Raw genomic sequence first — 12,610 nt, forward strand, 5'->3', positions numbered from 1 at the left:
CAGATCCTTCCTCGCGGCCGTCGTTCTTATTGAGCGACAATCGGGGAAGCGGCCGAGAGGGCTATCGAGACGGCGGGTGACGGAAATGTCATTGTTGACTCCTCCGCTCGGAAGATCTCTCGCCTCCGAGCTTGTGGCGGAGGGTGTGAAAATGTATAAGAGGCTGGCGAAGTGGACCCAACAAGCCGGCTCCTATATCGCGGAGCAGGAGAAAACCATGGGCCAAGCTGCGCCACGATGGCGAAGCTTAGACTTGACCTCTCTGCCGCAAAGGGGGAGGCCGCGAAGTTTAAACTGGATTTCTTTTACGCAAGAAGCGCGGAGGAGGTTGAGAAGGCAGGGGGCCGAGAGGGCCAAAGTTGAGGAAGGTGATGGCGCTACTGCCAAGATGATGGAGGAGCGGGATAGGTACAAGGACGCTCATAACGCCGCGGTTGCCGAGGGGGAAAAGTGGAAGAATCAGTTCCACAACCAGGCGGAGGCGCTTAGGGACGCGCAGGCTGTCATTGCTCAGAAGGAGAAGGATATTGCCATGCTCCAAGATGAACTCCTCCCAAAAATGTGCGCCCAATTCCGGGACCAGGCCAAGGAGGCGACCAGGGAGGCAATAAGGAAGCTCGTCCCCGAAGGCTCTTTCCCGTGGGATAAATTTGAGAAGCTCTTGGACGGGATGGCTGAGGCTGCGGAGGCAGCGGCTGCAGATAAGACGGAGGCGGCGAAGGTGGCTCAGGTAGCCGAGGCGCTTGAAAATGTCGAGCCTTCGTCTGAGCCAGCCAACGAGGAGACTGCTGCTGCTGATGGAGGGAATCAACAGGCATAGGGAGACGGGCGGTCGTCACCAGGCTCCCCCGGCGTCTCGGATAGCTTTAGCTGTTCGGGGGCCAATTATTGAGCCTTCTCTCCCTGCCATCTTTTGGCGCTTCAAATCCTAAGTCTGTACCCTTTTGTTTCCTTATTTCCTTGTTTCTTGTAAAACTTTGGTAGGTAGAGTTTTAGGCTATCCTTATGGGGACGGTAAGTCGCTTGTACTCTTCTTGCAGTTATTTTTTAATAGAGTTTCATCTTTTGGGTCCTTGGCTCTGGCCGGGGCTTTGATCATATTATCCTTCACTTGTCTTCTTGCGTTGTTTTAATTGAGTGCCTTCGTTTTTACCGTTGGCGTGGCCGAGACAGTTAGAATGCATGGCTCAATTGTGTTAACGTCTTTAGCATTTCCTCTAGCGTACCGGCTCTGGTTACGGCTCGATAGCATTCGTAACTGTAGGCATATTGACCGCCAGACTTGCGTCTCAACTGCACTGAGTATACGTTTCTTCTAGCATATCGGTCGTTGTGTCCCGTCGCTCTCGGCTTTGGCCGAGGTAATCGGGGTTACGGCTCGATAGCGCTTATCGGATCATTGTGTCCCGTCGCTCTCGGCTAGGGCCGAGGTGTCGGGGTTATGGCTCGATAGCATTCGTAGAATGTAGGCATATTGACCGCCGGACTTGCGTCTCAACCGCACCGAGTATCGTTTCTTCTAGCATATCGGTCGTTGTGTCCCGTTGCTCTCGGCTTTGGCCGAGGTAATCGGGTTACGGCTCGATAGCGCGTATCGGTCATTGTGTCCCCGTCGCTCTCGGCCAGGGCCGAGGTAATCGGGGTTATGGCTCGATAGCATTCTTCTAGTGTACCGGTCATTGTGTCCCGTCGCTCTCCGAGGCCGAGGTAATCGGGGTTAATGGCTCGGTAGCGATTCCTCTCTTTGAGTGACAAACACTTCGATGGAAAAGTTGGGTGATTCATTCGTTTGTTATGATCGTGCGTTGGGGTGTCCACAATGGGTTTGGACACCTCGCCGCTATCAAAGTATTTCCTCAAGTTGTCGGTGTTCCAATGGCTCATCAAAGGCACGCCTCCCATGTCTGTCACCGGTATGTGCCGGCCTCATCTCTTCAACCACCTTGTAGGGACCCTCCCGATTGGCGTCGATTTACCATGTATATTTCCTTTGTTGGTGGCACCGACTTCCTTAGGACTAGGTCTCCCACTTTTAAATCCCTCTTGTGGACTCTTCTGTTGTAGGCTCTTTTCATCCGGCTTTGATATCTTGCCAGGTTGAGGCGTGCGTATCTCGGCTTTCCTCGACCAGGTCTAAGGAAGCCTTCGTGCCATCCTCGTTTTCAAGCGGGTTAAAGGTTGCCGTTCGAACGTCGCACAGTTGCTTCAATCGGTAGGACCGCTTGGAACCGTAGACTAGGTGGAAAGGGGTGTACCCCGTTGCTTCTTTCTCCGTGGTTCGAAGAGACCATGGGGCCGGGTAGTTCATCGGCCCACCTTCCCTTAAGGTCTTCGACTGTCTTCTTCAAACCGTTGAGGATTGTTTTGTTGGTCGCTCTCGCTTTGTCGTTGCTCTGTGGGTGGCGGACGGAGGAGTATGCAAACTTGATACCAAGCTCTTCTAACCAATTCATTATCGGTCGTTCGAACTCTCGGCCGTGGTCAAATACTATAACTTGGGGTAATCCGAAACGAGTTATAACATTTTCCCATTACCTTTCTCGACGGCATTGTGGTCTTCGCCGCATCGCTACGGCCTCAACCCATTTGGTGAAGTAATCAACAGCGACGATCAAGAACTTCCTTCCTCCGGAGGTGTTGCTGGGAATGGTCCTAGCATGTCCATCCCCCACGTGCGAAGGGAAGAGGGCTAAGCACCGGTTGTAGGTCCCTGGAGGGAGCGTGTATTACGGGGCATGCATCCGACGATTCGTGCACTTCTTGGTCTTTGTTCGGAATCTTGAAGCATGGTGGGCGAGTAAGTAGCGGCTCGTAGAGCTTTGTGGGCTAAGCGTTCTTGCCCCATGTGGTGTCCACAGATGCCTTCGTGAATCTCTGTCGATGCTCGGCTCTGCGTCGGCTGGACCGACACACTTCAAGAGTGGTCTTATTACGGACCTTCTGTACAGCTCTCCTTCGAACACCAAGTATCTGGCGGCGATCCTTTTTATTTTGGCAGAGGGATTGCGGCCCTCCGGTAATTCACCTGTAAGCTTGTATTTCATTATCGGAGTCATCCATGTTGTCTCGGTCTCTATGTTGCCCACCATGCGATGGTTTTGGTGATGCTCTTCGCATTCTCGATATCTACCAAAGACGGTTCGGCTGACGTTCTTGATAGTTGAGCTGGCAAGTTTGGAGAGGGCGTCGGCCCGGTTGTTCTCGGATCTGGGAACGCATTGGATTTGGAAAGACTTCAATTTCGCTATGTCGGCCTTTACCCTCTCTAGGTACCTTACCATTCCGTCGTCCCGAGCCTCAAACTCCCCTCTGATTTGGTTAGTAACCAACAGTGAGTCTGTTTTCAACACGATGTGCTCTGCTCCGGCAGCCCTAGCTAGCTCGACTCCGGTTATCACCGCCTCGTATTCGGATTCGTTGTTCGAGGCCGAGAAGGTGAATTTCAAGGCGTACTCAAACTCGTCCCCGTTTGGGCTGATGATAAGGATGCCGGCCCCTGAGCTGTTCGTCGTGGAGGAGCCGTCGGTGTAAACCTCCCATATGCCTGGGTTTGGCTCTTCTTGATATGTGCATTCGGCCAGGAAATCTGCAAGTGCTTGCCCCTTTATCGAAGGCCTTGGTTTGTACTGAATGCCGAAACCAGAGAGTTCCACTGCCCACTTGATGAGCCGGCCGGATTGTTCGAATCTTTCCAAAGCTTTCTCAAGTGGCTGATCGGTTAGGACCGTCACGGGGTGTGCGTCGAAGTAGGTTTTAACTTCCTTGTGGCAAACATTTACGCCGAAGGCTCGCTTTCTCAATTAGTGGGTAATTTTCTCGGCGGCAACAACGTATATGGTGACAAAGTAGATTGGGTGTTCTTTGTTTGTCCTCTTCCCCGATGATCACGGCGGCCGACCGTGGTCGAGGTAATGCTTATGTATAGGTATAGCGTCTCCCCCAGCATCGGCCTGGACAGAGTTGGGAGAGTCTGAAGATGGGCTTTCAGTTGCTTGAAGGCCGTGCTCTGTTCCTCCCCCCAGCTGAAGTCTTTATTTCCTTTCAATACCTTGAAGAATGGGGTGCTCTTGTCGGCTGACCGAGAGATGAAACGGGCGAGAGCCGCCATTCTCCCGGTCAGCATCATAACCTCTTTTCGATTCCTTGGTTCTGGTAGGTCTAGGATTGCTTGTATCTTGTCCTGGATTTGCGTCGATGCCTCGCACCGACAAGTACACCGAGGAATTTACCCGGACAAAGTTGCATTTCATTGGGTTGAGCTTCATCTTGTATTTCCTTAGTGAACAAAATGTTTCGTGTAAATCGGCGAGGTGCTCGCTGTCGGACTTGCTTTTCACAATAGCATCGTCGACGTAGGCCTCGATGTTCCGCCCTTTTTGATTTTGGAACACTTTGTCCACCAGCCTTGTATACGTTGCGCCGGCGTTTTTCAAACCGAACGGCATCATTTTGTACATATATGTGCCGTTAGCGGTGATGAATGCGCATTTGGGCATGTCTTCCTCAGCCATGAAGACCTGGTGATACCCCGAGAAGGCGTCTAGCAGGCTCAGCATGGTGTATCCTGCCGTGGCGTCGATCAAGCTATCTATTCGAGGCAAAGGGTAACAATCTTTGGGGCATGCTTTATTAAGTTGGGTAAAGTCTACACACATTCTCCATGCCCCCGATGATTTCTTTACCATCACAACATTGGCTAACCACTCGGGGTAAGTGCAGGGCATAATAAAGCCCGCCGTAAGTAGTTTATCTACCTCGGCCTTGATGGCCTCATCTTTCTCGACGGAGGAGTTCCTCATCCTTTGCTTGACAGGGCGAGCGGTGGGGAGTACGTTCGACTTGTGAATGATTACTTCCCGAAACACGCCGGCATCTCGGCGGCCGAGTAGGCGAAGACGTCCTTATTTTTCCTTAGCAGATCCAGGAGTTCGGCTCTGAATTTTGGTTCCAGGTTGACACCGATGGTCACGGTGCGACCTGGGTCAATCTCCACCTCCTCTGTCTCTGCTCCTTCAACCATGCTGATGGTTTGGTCGTTCTCGGGCCTGGGAGTATCAGATCCGGAAGGATTTTAGTTTTGAAGCGTGGCTCTCACCCTCTCTAGATACCTTGTCGTCCTATAGTCCCGAGCCTTGTACCCTCCTTTGATCGGTTTGGTCGATAGGAGCGAACTGCATTTTTACCACGACGTGTTACGCCGGCGGTTCGGGGCTAGCCCGACTCGGTTATCACCGCCTCGTACTTGGATTCATTGTTTGAGGTCGAGGAGGTAAGTTTTAAGGCGTGCTCAAACACGTCTCCATTTGGGCTAGAAATAACGATGCTGGCTTTCGAGCTACCCGTTGTGGAAGGGCCGTTGGTGTGTATTTCCCATACGCCGGGTTCCCTCTCGTTCTTTGAGGCGAGCTTATGCGCTTCCCCCCGGTCCGAGACGTATATCAATGTCAAGGCCCGGATGGAAATTACGGCGTCGGTCTCACTCAAAGTGACCCGGCCTATGAGCACGTTGTGGGCGGATGCGCCGTCGATGACTATAAATTCAGACATAACATTCCCGGTGCATAGTTCCTCGCCGAACCTTACGGCGTGATCCCCGACCCGACCCGGTGGGGTACCGGGCCGACCCGGAAGAAAAGTCAGACAACGGGTTGGTGCGAGAGGCTCAAATCTTCGACTCTCGTGACCGAGGCCGAGAAAGCATTCTCTGTACATAATGTTTGTGTAGGCGCTGTGTCAATCGGGCACCTCTTCACCAAGTGGTTGGCTATGTCTAAGTGGACCGTAAGTGGGTCATTTGTGAAGAGCGACGACTCCTCGTAGTCCTTCTTCCCAATGGTCATATCGGGGATGTTGGAAGCGGGGGTGGCTGTGTTGGGCACAAAGTTGATGGTCCGCACGATTCATTCAGTGCCGCTTGTGCCCATGAGCGGACCCACCATTCCGTTGCCCTCGATGATAGCATGGATTACTCCTATCCGTTCAAGACGGAGTTCTTTGTTTGACCCTTCGGCATTCGGTTTCGGCCTTTGGCAACATATTTGCCGAGGCTCCCCTTCCGGATCAGCTCTTCAATGGCGTCCTTGGATGTCGGCATTCGTTGGTTAAGTGTCCGGTGTGGCCGTGGTACTCACAAGATCGGCTCGTGTCACCGTCACTCCTCGGCCTAGGGGCCTTTCCCCTTCTCGACCTTCGCTCTTGCTCGGAGCGAATACCTCGGCGGCACGGCACGACTAGGGGGGTGTGATCGTTGTATCGTTTTTTGTAGTACGCTCCCGAACTCCCCCCGGCGCCCGTCGAGTCCTGTCTCCTGGCAGATTTGTCAGACCGTGGCCTATTGTTGTCACGGCGTCTTTCATCGGAGCTGTCCTCCCGACGGCTCTTCTTTTCTGAGTGCTCGGCCTCGTTGGGGCCTAACCACGTCTTGTGATAGTCTTCTACTTTGATGGCCTGTTCGGCCATTTTCCTGGCGGCGTCCAAACCCAGGTCTCCGCACTTGATGAGCTCATCTTTCAAATCTCCCCTTGGGAGGCCCTTCATCAGCGCGAAGGCCGCCAGTTCGGGATTAATCTCTCGAATCTGTTGGACCTTTCCGTCGAACCTCTTCATGTAGCTTCGTAGAGACTCGCCCCCCTCCTGTTTGATAGTTAGGAGGTCCGATGTCTCCACGGCCTTTCTCTTGTTGCAAGAGTACTGGGCTAAAAAGGCGTCCCTTAGGTCGGCGTAGTAGTACACCGAGCCGTCGGGAAGCCCCTTGTACCAACTTTGAGCCATCCCATGCAACGTTGTTGGGAAAACTCGGCACCACACTTCATCGGGCTGCTCCCATACCGACATGTGAGACTCGAAAGCCTCAGCGTGGTCGGCTGGATCACCTTCCCCTTTGTATGATATGGGCGGCAACTTGAGCTTAGTTGCACTGGACTTCTAGAACGTAGGTCTTTGAGGGGCTGTCTGATCACATGCCGGATGACACGTGGCGATCGGCTCCTCGCATTCCTAACCCGGCTCCTCTCCTCGTAGCGGGAGGGGCTCCCTCTTCGACTTGGACTTCTTCTCCAACTCTGCTGAGTTGGGCTTCTCTGGCTCCTTTGGGGTATACCTCGTTCGTGTTGCGGGGACGTTGTCCTCCCACGAGTACGGGTAGGACTTAGGTCTACCACGCCCACTTTGGGCTCCCCCGGCGATTTTGCTGGGTCAGCTTCTCCTAGTGCTCCGTTCAAATTTCTGAGTCACATTTTGGGTCCCTGGTCTCTGGACGGTTTCCGCCGCTCTTGTCGGCGTGATGTGTGAGCAGACGTATTACTAATTAGGTCCAGGACCATTTTCGGACTTGGCTATGTCAACCACATGTCCCATGATGGTGACCTGGTTGGTGGGCGGCGACGTGATGTCTGGTATTATCGGCATCCCGAACTCCGGTTGGATTACACCGCCGGTGGAGGGCGCACGACCCTCGAATTGTTGAAGGTATCATCTTGGTGGAACGCGGTTTCGTCGGTCACGAACTGCGTCTTGTTGTTTCGACATCTTCTTAGCTTTTTGGGTGGGTTTTTTGTGTTTTTTTTTTTTTTTTTTTTTTTTTTTTTTGGGAATGAATGTGACTAGCTTCTAGTGTCTTTCCCCACAGGCAGGCGCCAATTGTTCCGGATGTAATTCCGAGCAAGTATAGTTACCACCCGTGGCTTGTTGAATGATGTCTTGAGTTGGATTCTCCTTTGGTCTTAATCGTTCCTCTCGGCCTCTCCTGCAACAATGAACGAACTGAGGGCTTGGCTTTGTGCCAAGCGTACTCACTCCGACGCCCAAGTCAGTAAACTTAGATGTATAAGTTGTATGCTAATTGGCTAGGAATATATTGTAGAGAGATAAGGAAGATTATACCAGATGAATAGTGTATTTAGGTCAAGTTATGTATTTCTGGATTGGATCCCTTCCTCAATGAAGGTTGAGGAGTATTTATAGACTTCACCTTTTGTCACGTAGTGGCCAAGTGGCCAAGTGGCTAGCGGTGGAAAGATCGATCTACCCCTCGGCCGAGGGACCTATGGCTGGCCGGCGGGCTCTGATGACCCACCGCCGAGGGGTCTTGGATATGAGTACGCGGATATGTGTCCCGGCTGGCAAGTTGTCATGCCGGGACCCAGGTTGGCAGGCCGATGGGCCGCATCGGCTAGGTCGTCTAAGTCGTTGACTTGCTGTGGACATCTTTGACCTTGCTCAATATGTTGACTCGGTCAGCGGTGCAGAATATGCCCCATCAAAAAGGAATGTTGTATTTGGTCTTGAATCGAGGTAGTATAGTATTTGCTCATTATTATTAACCCGGGTTAGATGTCGAATTATGTGCGAAAAGGATGGGGTATTTGTAAGTATGTTATTTGTCCCACATTGAAAAATATGTTGGTGTGGTGAATATATTACGTATAAATAATAAAATTATCACACATCGAAAGTTTAGCATAAGGTGGGTGATCATATGTATAAATAGAAGGCATTCTTAGAACTTAAGTACCAACCCAAAACCTTCTGAGTCTCTTAAGCATTGTCTTGGAGACCTCTTAAGAGTTTATATCATTATCTCCACGGTATGATATATATATTTTTTATATTATGTCCAAGTGATGTTTATAATTTTTATATAAAAACTTATACATCTCATTTAGCAAAAAAGTAACATAATTTTTTTTTTTGAAAAATTATATAATTAGATTCGAGGTAAATAAATGCTAGCATTATAACAAAGTATCATTTTATTTGCACATATTTTAGTTATGATAAGAAGTTAAAAAAAAAAATACTATACGAATATTAATAAATAGTATAGTATTTGCTTATTATTATTAATCTGGGTTGGATGTCGAATTAGGTGCAAAAAAGATGGTGTATTTCTAAGTACATTGTGTGTCCCACATTGAAAAATAATGTAGATGTGATAAATATACTACACTACATATAAATAGTTGAATCCCATATCAGAAAATTATTACAAGGTAGGGTGATCCTAAAAATTAGATTAGGAAAGTATCATAAATAATATTTTTTTATGTAAAAAATAAAGTGGAGAATCTTTTAATTATTAAAATATTTATTTCCTATATTATATTCAAGTGATGTTTCTAATTTTTATATAAAAATTTTTACATTTCATTTGGCCAAAAAATATCGTTAAGAAAATTATGAAAATAACATAATTTAATTCGTGGTAAAAATGCTATCATTAGTGTATAGATTTCATATAATTTGTACATATATAAAATTGTGTAGTTCTTATTATGTTATATGTCCCACATTGAAAAATAACGTAGGATTATATAAAAATAATAGAATTGTCCCACATCGAAAGATTAACATAAGATATGGTGGTCTTATGATTGTAATATGAGGCATATTAGCAAACCCATATCTTCTCGGCATAGAGCCATTACCACCAACCACAGAGAGCCGTTGCTCTCCTTAATTTGCTCAAGGAAATTCTCCTATTTCCTACATTGTAATATATTATAGCTGTTGGAAATAGGAGAATTTCCTTGAGCAAATTAAGGAGAGCAACGGCTCTATGTGGTTGGTGGTAACGGCTCTATGCCGAGAAGATATGGGTTTGCTAATAAGGCATCCTTGGAACTTAGGTAATAACCCAACATCTTTTGCGTCTCTTAAATAAGATGTTTTGACTTTTGATCATATCGAAATAAATGATTACACATAAGATGTAAATATTAAGACCTTATAATCATTTTTTTGTTACTAAGTTAATTACCCCGTTGCAACGAACGGGCATCCAAACTAGTAATTGTATATTTCAGAGTAATACATTAGTCACACGACTCATATTTTCTAGCCCTACAAATTCAAATTACAGCTTAAAGTATTGATGATCGACAAGATTTCACTTAATCTACTTATGCATACAACATAGGAATTTGAATGTTCTCCTAATCAAATTTAAATGCAGAGGTAATCCAAGGAATCAATGAAGTTACGCACATAAGGATGCAAATTGCAAGTGTAACACATACTGTATCTAAGTATGCTTTACTGATAACCCGCCATGATTTACATCATCGTCGTAAGTAGAGGGAGTAGAGATAAGGTTCATATGTAAAAAAAAGTTGTACGGAGTATTTAAATTAACAATAACTTATACTGATGGTAGCTTTTGAGATGTGTTTGGGCCAAAATTTACATATTGGCCTAATGGGGCAAGTCCACTTAATTCCTATTGAAGAATTGGGCCGTGAAGGAAGAGCAAGCAATAGGAGCCCAGACACGAAGTAGGATCCGCCTGAGGAGTTAGGCCAGGAGACGTGTAAAGGTGAAGAAGTCTATTGATGGAAGAGTCCCGCATTTTGGAAAGACTTCAGGGAGATTTTAGGGAGAACTCGGAGAGATCAGGGAGAATGGAGGGAGACAGCTGGATATGGAAAAAGTTGTTATGGAAGTAATATTCCTTTCCATAAACGAAGTAGGACATATCTAGGGTTCTTACCCTATAAATAGCCAAATGAGCAATCAAGAAAGGGCATTCAAGACCTCACATATAAACGAAGTACATTGTGCTAGCTAGATTTACATTCCGTCTCATTGTACTCGATCCCTCATTAATAAGCTAGTGCAATACTTGGAAGGGTACCAGTCCCTCCCGCGGTTGTTCCCACGTTGGGTTTTCCGCGTCACCAATTCTTACGTGTCACCTTTAATTACGTTCTTTATTTCATTATTTAGCATTGACGTAAACTTCCAACCAATATACAACGAGTAAGACCACATTGACCTGATAAAACCTAAATACGGTAAATATTACCTAAACAGTTTGGAGCCCACCGTGGGGCATTGTGGTCGTCAATCGTTGATTACTTAAACGTGTACTGGACAAACAAACATCAACAACCGTGTCAGGGAGCGGCCAACCGTCGTTACCGCCAAACCCTATTCAGAATTCGGCATCGACGACATCAACTCAGGCTCCTGGGCACACCTCAAGAACCACACCTGTGGCAAAAACATCTTTACCTCCCAAATCTCCTGCTGCCACAGCTCAGACCAGATCGGACAAAAGTACAACAAGCTCAGGCCTCACCCCACCACCCAGTCCAACGCAAATTCTGCTCGCTGGCGTGGAAAACCTTCAGAAGGCCATGGAAAATATGCGAGAAGACCAGAGGAAAGCTGAAGCTGAAGCAAGAAAAAGAGACAGGGAACTCTGGGCACAGATAGGCTTTCTGAAGCAGCAGTCCATCACTCCAACAAGCAGGGAGAGGGAAGGTCGGGCTCCAGTAGTGGATCTAACACAGGGGGCATCAGGAAGCAGGAGTCAGCCTCGACAAATACCAGCCGAGCTAGTGACAAGATTGGATTTGACAGCAGTATTATCAGAAGAAAGAATAACTCCACGAGGACTGGGATACCTCACACCAGACAGCTGGCAGCCAGCCAGCCACGTGGAAGCACAATCAGGTAACCTCGCAGTTGATAATTTCATGGTAACTAATCAGACACCTGGTGCAGGATCTGCAGGTAGCCCGCAAGTAAGCTGGCATCAAGGAACACTCGTAACCTCAACACCATTAGCCACCACGCCACACCAGGACCTTCAAGAGATCAGGCCAAGAAGCAGCACCCCAAGCCAGCAAGTAGCAGAGAGACAAAACCAAGACTCCGTAAGTCTAACCAACCAGCAGTACCTGGAGCTGAGGGAGATGCTGAGCAGGGTCCCAGGATTGCCACCTCCACTGGAAAAGGCGACACCCGACAGTTATGCTGACTCACCGTTCGTGGATGCCATATCCATTATCGCCATGCCAAAGGGATTCACAAATCCAAACATGCCTCTCTTTGATGGCACTACAGATCCCTTTAAGCATATGAGCCAATACAAGCAGAAAATGATGACAGTGACGACAGTAGGACAAGTAAAAGAAGCCTATATGTGTAAGGGGTTTGGATCCACGTTGATGGGGCCAGCACTACGGTGGTTCGTAGGCCTGCCTAACAGATCGATATACAAGTTTTCCGACCCGGTAAACGCATTCACTCAACAATTTGCAAGCAGCCGGAAGCCGCAGAAGCATGTAGGAGATTTGTACAGAATCGTCCAGGGAGCTGGCGAAACCATTGGAGAATACAACACCAGATTCAATAATGAGAAGTGGCGGTACGCGAATGTGATGTGTCGACAGTAGTAGAAGCCTTCAGAAGAGGCCTACATCATAAATCTGACCTATACAAGCAGCTAACTATGCATCCTTGTCATAGTTTCGAGGCAGTACAAGAGAAAGCAGCAGCTGCAATCAGGCTGGAAGAGGACACCCTAGCCAGAGCTAGCATACCAAGTACGCCAAGCATATCAAGCACATCAGCCATGAGAAAATTAAGCAGGAAGCAGTCAACTAGCAAGAAGGATGAGAGATACAGGCCATATGGGAGGGGAGTTAACATGGTCGACAACATAGAGGAGAATCAGCAACTCCCCACACTGGCGGAGTATGGATTCACAACTGGCGTCGGAGGAATTCTAAAAGCACTCAGAGAGATGGGAGACCGGGTAAGATGGCCCAGACCACCAGTAGAAGAACAAGCATGGCGAAAAGACAACAAGAAGAAGTGCGAGTTC

This window comes from Silene latifolia, chromosome X (assembly GCF_048544455.1).
Source record: "Silene latifolia isolate original U9 population chromosome X, ASM4854445v1, whole genome shotgun sequence".
Classification (NCBI taxonomy): domain Eukaryota; kingdom Viridiplantae; phylum Streptophyta; class Magnoliopsida; order Caryophyllales; family Caryophyllaceae; genus Silene; species Silene latifolia.